Here is an 11433-nt window from a genome sequence, read left to right as displayed (position 1 = left end):
TTCCGACGTGTAAAAAAAAAACACCGCCAGTTGTAGTCCACGGAGCAACAAGAGACGCTGCACAGAGATGGAGGCTTCGGAGTGCAGCAGCACATGTAGAGTTCAGCAGGTAGAAGGATTAAGGCAGCTTAGGCTGGTTAATGATGTTAAACCGAGTTACGGAAGAAAGCTAATTGGAGGATTCATGTTAAGGTCTTTGCATATATAGACTCGAAAAATATCCATCATACTAAAGTGTGTAGAGGATTGTGTTGAAATGGAAATGGTGATAAAACACCCCGATATACGTGAAGTACAAGGTCAGTCGATAATACCCAAAAGGCCCTCTTACACGCAAATCTGGTCACACTTGAGCCACGTGACCTGTCCTGTTTTATAGCTTGTAAACATGATTTTAAAAATACTAAGCTGTACAAAATGATCTCTTGTAATCAGTTGTAAAAATAGAAAGTGTAATACAACAAGCTAGTTACTGCATTCGTGTGTTATAAGAATAGAACAGAATTAGCCAGTGATAGCTCGATCATGCGGAAGCCCAAAGCGGACATTGTCATGGTCTGGGCTGTGCCTCTCCCTCATTCCTAGTGTTTCAGTTGTTTTTTCCCCTCCTTGTGTGTGTTGTTCCCCTGTGTGTTTTCTCTCTGTCTGTGTGTGCATGCGTGGCTATCAATTACCCTCCTGCTGCCAATCCACCTGCACGCCTGGGATCCATTCACTTATCAGCTCCTGCAATATATATACCCCGGCTCTTCACTCCAGTCTTCGCCAGATTGTTCAGTTCGCATCAGTGGTACAAACTTATTTCTTGATCTGTGGATCTTTTGTCGTGTTTTTGACGCTTGAATAACTCTTGGTTTACCTGTGTCACAGATTCATCAGCCCCCCAGGATCTCTGTCTCCCTCCCTTAATTCTCCGTGCTCTCTGCTTCAGCTGCTGCTGCCACCGCTCCCACATAACTCCAGACCAACTTCTCATCAACCTCAATTGCAAGTTAAATAATTAACTTTGAACTTTCTGGGTCCAACTACTACACGCCTTGACAGACATGCATCCACACATATTTATTTACTCCGTTTTTTACTCTGTAATTTCCAGTTGTTTTCTCAGGATGTCAACATATTTATCTCGAGATAACGATGCTCCACCACCATGAAGTCACATGATCATAACTCGTATGCCCAGAGTTACAAAAGCAAAAAGCAAACACAGAAACATGCTTAGGGCCCGATCAGACAGAGCGCGTTTTACAGCTGGGGGCTTTTTTGTCATTGTTGACAATGAGAGGCTTTTTGCCCGCTGCTTTTGCGTTGCTGAGTGCGTCATGTTTCTCTGCTCTGTGCACCTTGCGCTTCTGAGGAAACGCTCAGAGCGCCTCAAGTTAAAAAAACTTCAACTCAAAGCAGAAAAGCGTCCCGACGTCATGGCTGTTTTTTCTGATTGTCCAATCGGATGAAAGGAGAGGCGGGCCTTCTTCTAATGATTCGGTGGTTGCCTTAACAACAGTAGAAAAAAAAGGCGCAGCGAGCTGCTCTTTCTTTAACCGTAGGCCTCAACAAAAAAGGCAGTGCGGTGCGCCTCGTGTTTTGCAGGCTGTAAAACGCTCTGCCTGATTGGGACCTTAACTTACCTCATCAGTGTTGGCAGTGGCAGCATGGCGTGTCCTGGTCTGTAATATCACAGCCAGCCTTGTTGTTTCGTTTTCTAGATCGCCAGAAAATTATCCTGTTATCTCGAGATAACGAGATAAATAAGTCGAGATCTCAAGAAAACAACCGGATGTTACTCTGAAATAAAGTGTAAAGGCTTCTGAACCATTAAACAGTTGGTCGACTGACAAACTTTGAACATCAAACAACATTTTAGTCATTCGTGATGCAAAATTGTGCAACATTTACTGTTTCCACATTTTCAGAAGTGATGATTTGATGCTTTTCTCGGTCATACAGGAGAGTGAACTGAATTTATTCGAGTTCTGAACCATCGATTGCACTAAACATGAACATTCTTTGACAGCAGGACATCAAAACCTGCACAATTAAGAAACAATAGCACAACTGGTTGAAACTAATAAAGGTTTGTTGCAGCCCTGCATAAGTTACATCACTACAGCACAGGCTGCTGTACAGCTCTCTGTCTGTGAGTGACTTCTTCTCAAACAACAGGAATATTTGTTTGTTCATACACAACTTATATGATATATAGATAAACCTTTATTGATCCCACAACGGGGACATTTTTCAAATATAGTACATAAACCAGGTGTAATCACATGATGTTTTTATCAGCGTGAAATCTTCCAAATCAGTTTGTAACAAAAGGAAATCTTACTAACAAAACTAATCCATATCGAGAAGACTCACATACAGCTGCACAGTTTATGGGCCCAACCACAATCGACTTAATATTTCCAACAACTCCAAAATAAATATCAGTGTAAACAGTTCAAATGTGAAGACTGTGAGTTATTTTTTCTTCTGATTTTGCTGCAGACTTCAGATTTTAACCTGAAACTGGCCCCGTCAGCATCCGTACCACGTGTGTGTGTGTGTGCAACTTTCTCTTCTCCTTCCACTTCTACCACCATCACGTGTGCTGACGGAGAAAGCCTGAGGCATCATTATTTCCCTGCCTGAAACTCAGACAAAGTGCGTCCTCAGTCAGTTTCAGCTACTTAAAGAGTTCCAGCGACTTCCTTTTAAATCTCTTATCAGTATGATTTTTCTAAGAGACGTGTCACAAAAACAAGCTGTTATATTTTGTCACTTACCAGCCGGCCATGTTGGTTTCTGCTTCCTCTTCTGAGGTTTTGAGTTTCTAGCTGCCAACCAAACACTCTTCATCTGTGGTTTTCAAAACCGGAACTTCAAACAGTTTATGGGGCAGAATAATCTGTTAATACTGGAACTACTTTTCTTCCACAGTTAAATTCTCTTCCAGGTTGAGCCTACATTGAGGTTTCTTTGCCACTGAATCACCATGTGTTGCTTTGCTCGTTAGCACCACCCTGTGGTCGGAGCTTGAACAACACCTGTAGCTTTTTTTAATCAGCAGACAATTAGTTCTGGATGGAATTAAACTGTGGTATGAGAAAGAAAGTATCCTTTTAATCTTTGGCTGCTTCTCCATTAAGTGTCCATTAGTTACTCTTTAGTGTCTAAACTTTTAGTCGTTCCAAAAAAGTAAAGAGAGATTATGCAACGACTGACTCCTTAGCTGAGAGCGGCGGCTTCGCTCGTGCTCGCAGGTTTTATGAGGTTAAAAGACTTTGGCATCATGTTTGAAAAGTTACATCACAAACTGTTAAACTTTAAACGTGTAGTACTAGAAGTAGTGTTTTGATTAAAACCTCAAGTGAGACCTGCCGTTCTCCACCTTTCCACTAGATGCTCTCAGACTCGACCTCCTTTCCATTGAAGTGAGTAAAGAAGTGCGGCGTGTCTTTACCTCCTCTCGTTGTACAAAAGCAAAGCTAAACTACCCCCGGAGCGGGCGCTGTCATCTTGCTTATTTGTATCCAGAGTGTGTGCAGGAGAGATCGGCTGGTGGAGCCGCAGTATCGGTGTCCCGCCCCTTCCTCTACCCAAAACACACCTGTACCTTGCCGTGTTGGAGCCCTCAGGTGGGCTCAGTCTGCAGCAGGACAGCTTCTTGTGTCGGTCTGAAGCAGATATTCACACTTACGGAAAGTTCACTGACTGTAGTGTTAGTGTCAGTTACGTCTCCTCTCGCCGTTCCTCCTCTACTCTGCTACTCGGGAACAAAACGACTGCAGGAGCCCGATTCGTCAACAGAGCTGTCAATCATGAGGCCACACCCCCTTTTTATAGCTTTAAATAACTAATTAAAAGTAAACTTGTCAGAAAAATGAACACTTGGACATAAATCAGCATGTTTGACCTTCTTCCTGTTCTTGGATCTCCTCGCCTGTGTTGGATTGGTCTCTGGTTTTGCCCCCTAACCTGCTTCACTGTCCAGTAAGCCTTTGTACCTCCATTTTCTGAATCCATCACCTTCCTCGCCTTCAGACTTGTCACCAGTCTCAAGAAAACGAAGATGACTCTACAGATGGGTCAGCCAGCGTTGTTGTAAGTAAACCCCTTAGGGCCGCGTCGTCCATGTATATATACAGTCATTGGTTGGAACTGTCTGTACGGTGTCTAAATTAGCGTGGCTATTGTTTTAAAATAGGAAGCCACTACGATAATGATACTATGGGGAAGACTGATATTTATAGTTGTTGCCGTCTGAGTCGAGCAGCTCTAATGATCCTGATTTGATCCAAGATCAGCTAATCCATTTTAACTTTGTCCTGTTTTTTCAAAATAAAACTGGATTGAATCAACCTGATCCAGATACAGACCTTTACAGATTACCATAACCGAATGACCAGTGCTCCAAACAGGGCTGTGTATTTCATTACTTTGTCCACAGGAGGCGCCAAAATCCACACTGCGATATGAGATATCTCAGATATCTAAATCCTTGATTTTTTTTTTACAACTCTAAAGTCGACTTTATCTACTTTACATTGCAGTGATGCAGCAATTAAAGTGCAAAATATCAAACAAAAGGCCAAAGTAAAAACAAAGTATGTCTGTAGTAGAGACAGACAACCTTTTCGCACTCGCACCTATGGGCATTTTAAAGTCATGAAGCATGTCTTTGGACTGTGGGAGGAAGCCAGAGACCCCAGAGGGAACCCACGCATGCACGAGGAGAAGGCCCACCTTGCCCAAGCTGAGGTTTGAACCAGTGACCATTTAACTGTGAGGCAACAGTGCTAACCACTGCTCCTTGCAGCCTGGTTTTATATCATACTATACTATAATATTAATTATTAGGTCCTATTAATCCCCAAAAGGTAGGAGAAATTAAAAATGCATTCCAAACAAAAGCTCGGGTCTCAGGAGGGTATATTACTCTTGCTCCTGATATCTGGCTTGTTTTTGTTTTTATTCCAAGACATTTACCTGATCTAATCCAACTTCACAGTCCTTTTTTCCCCTTTTGAACCACCCGTTCTCAAGATTAGCTGTAATCCCATCAGATGACTTTTGGGCAGCATGGCCCGGGCTCCAAGAGCACTCATGCGTGTTGAATCTGTCAAAGCTGTCGCGCCTCAGCGTGTCGTCATACAGCGGTTTCAGTTAGAGATTCTGGATGGGGATAAATCTCTTCCAAGCCTGTCGTTCATCTCATGTGAAGAACTCTGAGCTGGACAAGCTGGACAAGAAGTTGATGATTTGGATTGTGGGGACTCCAGCAGCAGGTGGCACTGAAACACAACATCACATAATACAATTCACACTGCGTCTGCGCTTCTGGTTATCAAACCAACTGTGCAACAAGATGTGATTTAATTCATGTAATCCTTTTTACATTTTCTCGATCTATCCGTCTTTCCATCATCCCTACACGGCCATTTATCCTGTCATGTATGAGCTTCAGTCCCTGATCAACATCCTTTCATCCTCCATCAGAACACAGCAGCATCTGTCTGCCTGTCCTTTGATCTACAGCTCAGCTTTGATTTGTCTGAGCTTCTTCAAACGCAGCACAGAGCTTTTCAGCCTCTGCCACATCAGAGCTTAAAAAAGGCCTGAGAGGAGGAGGAGGAGAAGGAGTGTCTATTATAGTGATAATTAGATTTATATATTATTATAGATCTATTTTTATATGAATGTGAAGTATTACTCTGGTTTAGTAAAAAATAAAACACAAAGAAGACAAAAGAGCAAGTACTGGTGGTCACAGGTCGTAGTATCCTAACTTGGCCACTAGAGGTCCTTTTAGCTTCATTTATAAGCCTCTGTCAGCGCCAGGTTCAAGAGCAACAGCAACACGTTCTTGGTATAATAAATAGGATTTTCCTACAAAAATAAAACTTTTACTTTATAATATAATATAATATAAATCATCCCTTATGGGCCTCTATACATGTGTGTGGGTGAGTGTGTGTGCAGACCCTTGTGAGACCCTTCCCTCTGCATCTGTTCCGTTGTTTTGCTTTGTCGTTTTCAGGAGGAGCGCTGTTTTGGTTTCCTGAGCCAATCACAGCGTACAGGTGAGTGTGGGAGTGGTTCAAATTAGCAACTGGGCCCCATTCAGAGCGGCGAACATGGCGAAAGAGCGATGCAGAGTTGGCCTTCTTTCTGTTGGACAGGTAGGTGCCTCACGGGTAGGACAAGCTAACCGGCAAAGGTAACCGGCGGTTAGCATGCTAGCACAAAGGTAACCGTGATGCTGTCGGTGTTAGCTCGGCAGGGTGGGCGTGTTCTCGTCGAGAGAGTAAGAGTGAGTTTGTGGTGACGTAGAGCCTAGGAGGAGGGGCCCAGTTTGAATGTGTTGTTGACAAAATGCAAAGAAAAATCCTTCTTATTATATGTTTAAACTCTCCTCATAGTCTGTCTGCCAAACGGATACCTGGCCTGGTTTTCAAAAAGATGAAACAAAAAGTAAGCAGACAAAAAAAACAAAGGATAATTAAGATTAAAAATAAGAAATAGCCCCCAGATGTGAAAAGTCTCAATGCAAGTTTGCAAGCGGTCTCCAAATCAACACTGGGAGAGCAACAACACATCCTCCCACGTTTGCTTCCTCAGCTTCATGCTATTGCTAAAACATTCAACCTGTAATTTAGTTAAAGAGCACTGTGGTGTGTGCCGGACTCTGTTTATCTAAAAGTTCTCGCCAGTCTAAATTCATTGACTCTGAGCTGTACTCTGAGCAAAACGTTGTTGGTGTTGTCTCTGGAAAGCGAGAGGAATAATTTAACATGAATCAGGCTCTTTGATGCTCCGCTTGGTTTCCAGAAAGCAGATTAAACCAGTTAATCATGGAAACTGAATTCTTTCTACATGAGTTTAAACTTCCTTCTAAAACTCCCTCTGTCGTGTCTCACAGACTTGTTTTCCTCTCTGTAAATGTGTCTGTCATCACTTCGTCTTCATTAAGATCGCCAGCAGGAACTAGCATGCTAAAACCTCCTGGCTGCGCTTCAGATGTCTCCAGCTGTCTGCAGAATATCTCTCCTCCACCTTAACTTAGCGCACAATCTCAGCTAAAAATATTGACACTGTCTCCCGTTCGAGGAAGCGGCTGCCACGAATGAACTGAATCCTTGTCCCTTATTTATGTGTTCTCATTTATTTTTAGTAACCGGAGCTAGAAATGGATGTGTTGTTGGTTTATGGCGTGTCAACGAATGCAGGATGCTATTTCTACTCTGTGTTGCTGTAATCAGCTCTCCACAAACACCTCCTGAACCCGAGGTCAGACAAAAAAAGCTGACATAATCGAGTGGATGATGAGACGTTGCACACAAGTAACGTTTTTTGTAAAGCCCTATATTACAGGCAACGTGTTGGACGGCTTTATTGCAATATTACTTAGCTAAATGCTAACAGCATGCTAACATTGACGATGCTATGGTGCTCATATTAAGCAGAAGGTGGAACATTTTAGTCTGCTAACACAACAGTACAGTTGAAGGTGAATATAATTAGTTTTGCATGAGCCGATGTATTGGACGAAGTGATGTTGCACCCAAATTTATTCAAATTCATCTTGAATGTTGAGACAAAAAAGTGTGCAGCAGTTCATCCAATAAATAAACAGATTTCAACCTCATGGTGAAACTACAGGACAAGCCATTTAGGATTTATGATCTGGGAACCACGAATAAGCACATAAAAAACCTAGTTGTAAATGAAGCCTAAACCAATCAGGCATCGCTCCGTGGTCCAGTTGTGATGCTCATGTGCCCATTGTAGGCGCTTTCAGTGGTGGACAGGGGTCAGCACGGGCACCCTGACCGGTCTGTGGCTACGCAGCCCCATACACAACAAACCTTTCTATCAGAACCAGTGTTAACGATTTCAGCAATTTGAGCTACAGCAGCTCTTCTGTTGGATCGGACCACACGGGCCAGCCCTCACTCCTCAAACACATCAATGAGTCTTGGCTGCCTATGACCCTGTCGCTGGTTCTCCAGTCTTCCTTCCTTGGACCAATTTTGGTCGGTACTGACCCCTGCAGAACGGGAACACCCAACAAGAGCTGCGGGTTTGGAGATGCTCTGACCCAGCCGTCTAGCCCAGGGGTTCTCAAACTTTTTGGTGCCAGGGACCTTTACAGCGGAGGCCCCCCTCATAATTGTTACACCGATTAAGCATATGCTCACTACTATTTGCACTTTTGATGCCATTGGAACTATTTGTATTGTAAGTTTACAAAAGTTTAACCTCTGCCTAATCTGGGCCAAGTTTGGTTCACATGCCTTATGCCAGTGCCGACTGAATGCCGGTTTGAAAGCATTTATACTTTTCAAGTTAGTGACCTTAAAAGCTCAGAAATTAATAGTAACAAGACAGCCACAGGAACGGTTCGTTGCGACCTGAGTGAGTTGATTCATGACAGATTCACCTGATGTGTCACAATCATATCAGTTTCTATTGGTCCACAACGTGGGTGGAGTGATGCAAAATGCATGTTTCATTGGTGCAAATGGTCCTCATCTGTAGACATGCAGTTTTTAATGATGATACAGCACAATTTTCTAATTTATTATAAATTCATTACAATTATTTCGTGGACCCCCAGGCTATGGCTTGCAGACCCCCAGGGGTCCTAGGACCACACTCTGAGAACCACTGGTCTAGCCATCACAATTTGGCCCTCACAGTCGCTCACATGCTTAAACTTGCCCACTTTTCCTGCTTCCGACATATCAGAACAAAATGTTCAGAATCAGAAATACTTTATTAATCCCAGGGGGAAAGTCGGGAAATTCCCTTGCTGCCGAACATATCCCACCAACTGACAGGCGCCATTGTAGTGAGATAATCTATGTTTTTCACTTCACCTGTCAGTGGTCATAATGTTATGGCTGATTGGTGTATATGTCTCTAACTAAGAGGCAATTTTGACTCATTGGTGGCACTAGAGAATTCAGTACCAAAGGCAGCATGGCTTCATCCTCTGGGCAACCTAAATCTCCGATCCATCCAGTGACTGCTGAGAAAGTCAACATTTTGGTTGCATGAGAAGCAAAGTCATGGCAATCCATGTAGTCATCCATGAACCAATCTCGGATCGCTTCGGCTACAGTCTGAGGCAATATAGCCTACAGGGACAGTGGTGAACGTGCCGGGTGGTAAGCGATAAACAAATTCCCGTCAAGACTTCCTTTTCCCCGTGCTGCATTGTTACAGGAAGAGAAACCGTGTTCTTGTGATTTACTTGTTATTAACGGCTCTTACCTTTGACGACATTTCAACATCGTGATGCAGATTTGTAAGAAGTAAAAATTCAAGCTTTATCAGGTCCATCCTCAAGAGGAGAAGAAAACTTTTAAAATGCAGATTTCTTGAATGGAGGTCGTATCGATCTGATGCATTTGAGGAAGTTGGGAAATCTGAACGCTGAACGACTGTCGTGACACAGTGTCAAGGGAATTTATGTTAAGTTAAATTTTAGATCTAGAACAGATTGTTAGCCGTTAGCATGCAGACATCTTTTTATTGAGATTTATATATTTAATAAGAAGCAAAATCAGCGTCAGATGATGATGATGGGAGCTGGGATGGCATTATGGCGGACGCTCCACCTGCTTTTGCTCTCCACATGGACTGTTTTTCTTGCATACGCCGCAGCCTGCTGATACGTGATTGGTCAATACAACTCGGACTACAAGCCTAGTTCAAACGGAAACCAGAACACTTGCCTTCCCAGAAATGTAGGTCCCTGCCTACTTCTACTGTGTAGAATCTGTAAATAGAGAAAAGTAGAAAATCTTGGGACCATTTCTGTAAAAAATCTTGTTGTAATCCATTTGTAAGATGTTGAGATATGCCATGTAAAAAAAGTCAACGTCATGCCTCTGGAGACCTTGAATGTCTGTGTTGAAGAGGCAGACCAACAGACACTTACTTACACATACTCCTCTTGTCCAATCCTCCTGTTTCAGCACTATGATACCAGGTCTGACATGAAGCTGTACAGGTTGAGAAGAATTAGTCATCAGAACAACATTCTTTGGGTTTGGATACAACATGTGATGTCGTGCAGACAGTTGTTTGTACCTCTGCTGATACATCCGTCTGAGCAGCTGTCATGATAAGTACGTGTGAACGAGCGTCTGGACGATCCGGGCTTTTCTTTTGTCGCTGTAGACACGGCAGCAACCTCGACCTCGTGTACGTCAGGAGCTGACCTTTTGGTCCGGGCGACGTCCTCATGGTCGGCTCCGGGTGTTTCCGTGGCAGCACTGTGGGATTTTCACACATCTAGCAGAAATGCCGGGAATTTCAGGTGTCATTTTAGGGAAAACACTTTGGCTGTGGCCGGAATGATCCATGTTGGAGGAGGCCTGACTGTAGCTGCTTCCATCTGGACCACATCTTGACACATTCATCATATAAACGTCAGAATTATGCACATGCACAAAGGACTTATACAATCAGCAGCCTTTCCCTTTCCTCTTGGAAGTTTCCAGTTTCCAGAAGCACATTTTTAGTCTTTGCCGTGTGGAATTTGGGTAATTACGGTATTTAGTCTCTGGCTGGAGTCTCGGCTGAATTAAATCACGTCTCGGTTCTATGTTTTGGATATATTTAGACCGCTCATTACAGTTTAAGCTGTGTGTTACATCACATAACAGCTGTGTACCTGTAGTATTTCCTCTGTAGTTGCACAAGAGCAATTTCAGAGGAAACGCCCAGCCATCTGAGGAGTGAGGGGAGTTATGCTGCCTGTAATTATATTATGTAAATGTTAGGCTAATTTTCCATCTGCTTCAAGGTTCCCCCCTTCATCCTTTCTTTTCCTTCCCACTCTGGATTCTGGAAAGATTCATACAGTAGAAATATAGTGGTTATTAAGCTCTGAAACTGGACTTCAAAGCCAATAACATCTGCAAAAGACTTCAAATCACTGAACTTGTTAGAGGAAACGGATTGAGCCGAGGCGTGTCAAAGGAGAAGCAGACAGAACAATAAAAAAAGTGCAGTTTGTGCGTTTGTTGTGTTTTCAATGGATCGGGACAGCTGCTCCGTCTGTGACCTCTGCAGGGCGTGGTGGCGATGCAGAGATGCCCCGTCATCCCATTACCACTGCGACATCCGTACTGGAATAATGAGTCAGTACAACTCAGTACATCGTGAACAGACTACAGCTCACACGTGCCGTCTGACTCAAAGCTGGACCACTTGTTTTCTGCTATTTCTACCTGTTTCTGCAGTCACGGCTAATCTGCCGTCTCCACTGAAAAAAGCTACCTGTGGATCTGGCGGAGCGTACCTGCCAATGACTGGAAAAATTTCAGTGACGCATGGAGCCAAAACCTCAGACACAAGTTACCGAATGCACTTGGAGCTGCTCCGCATGTTATTCACATGTCAAATATTTAGCTGGGAAGAGATTTGAGGATTTTT

Source organism: Semicossyphus pulcher, unplaced genomic scaffold, assembly GCF_022749685.1.
Source record: "Semicossyphus pulcher isolate SPU_LCO1_2020_fin unplaced genomic scaffold, fSemPul1.0.p SCAF_13, whole genome shotgun sequence".
In the NCBI taxonomy this organism is placed as follows: domain Eukaryota; kingdom Metazoa; phylum Chordata; class Actinopteri; order Labriformes; family Labridae; genus Semicossyphus; species Semicossyphus pulcher.
This window is presented reverse-complemented; position numbering follows the sequence as displayed.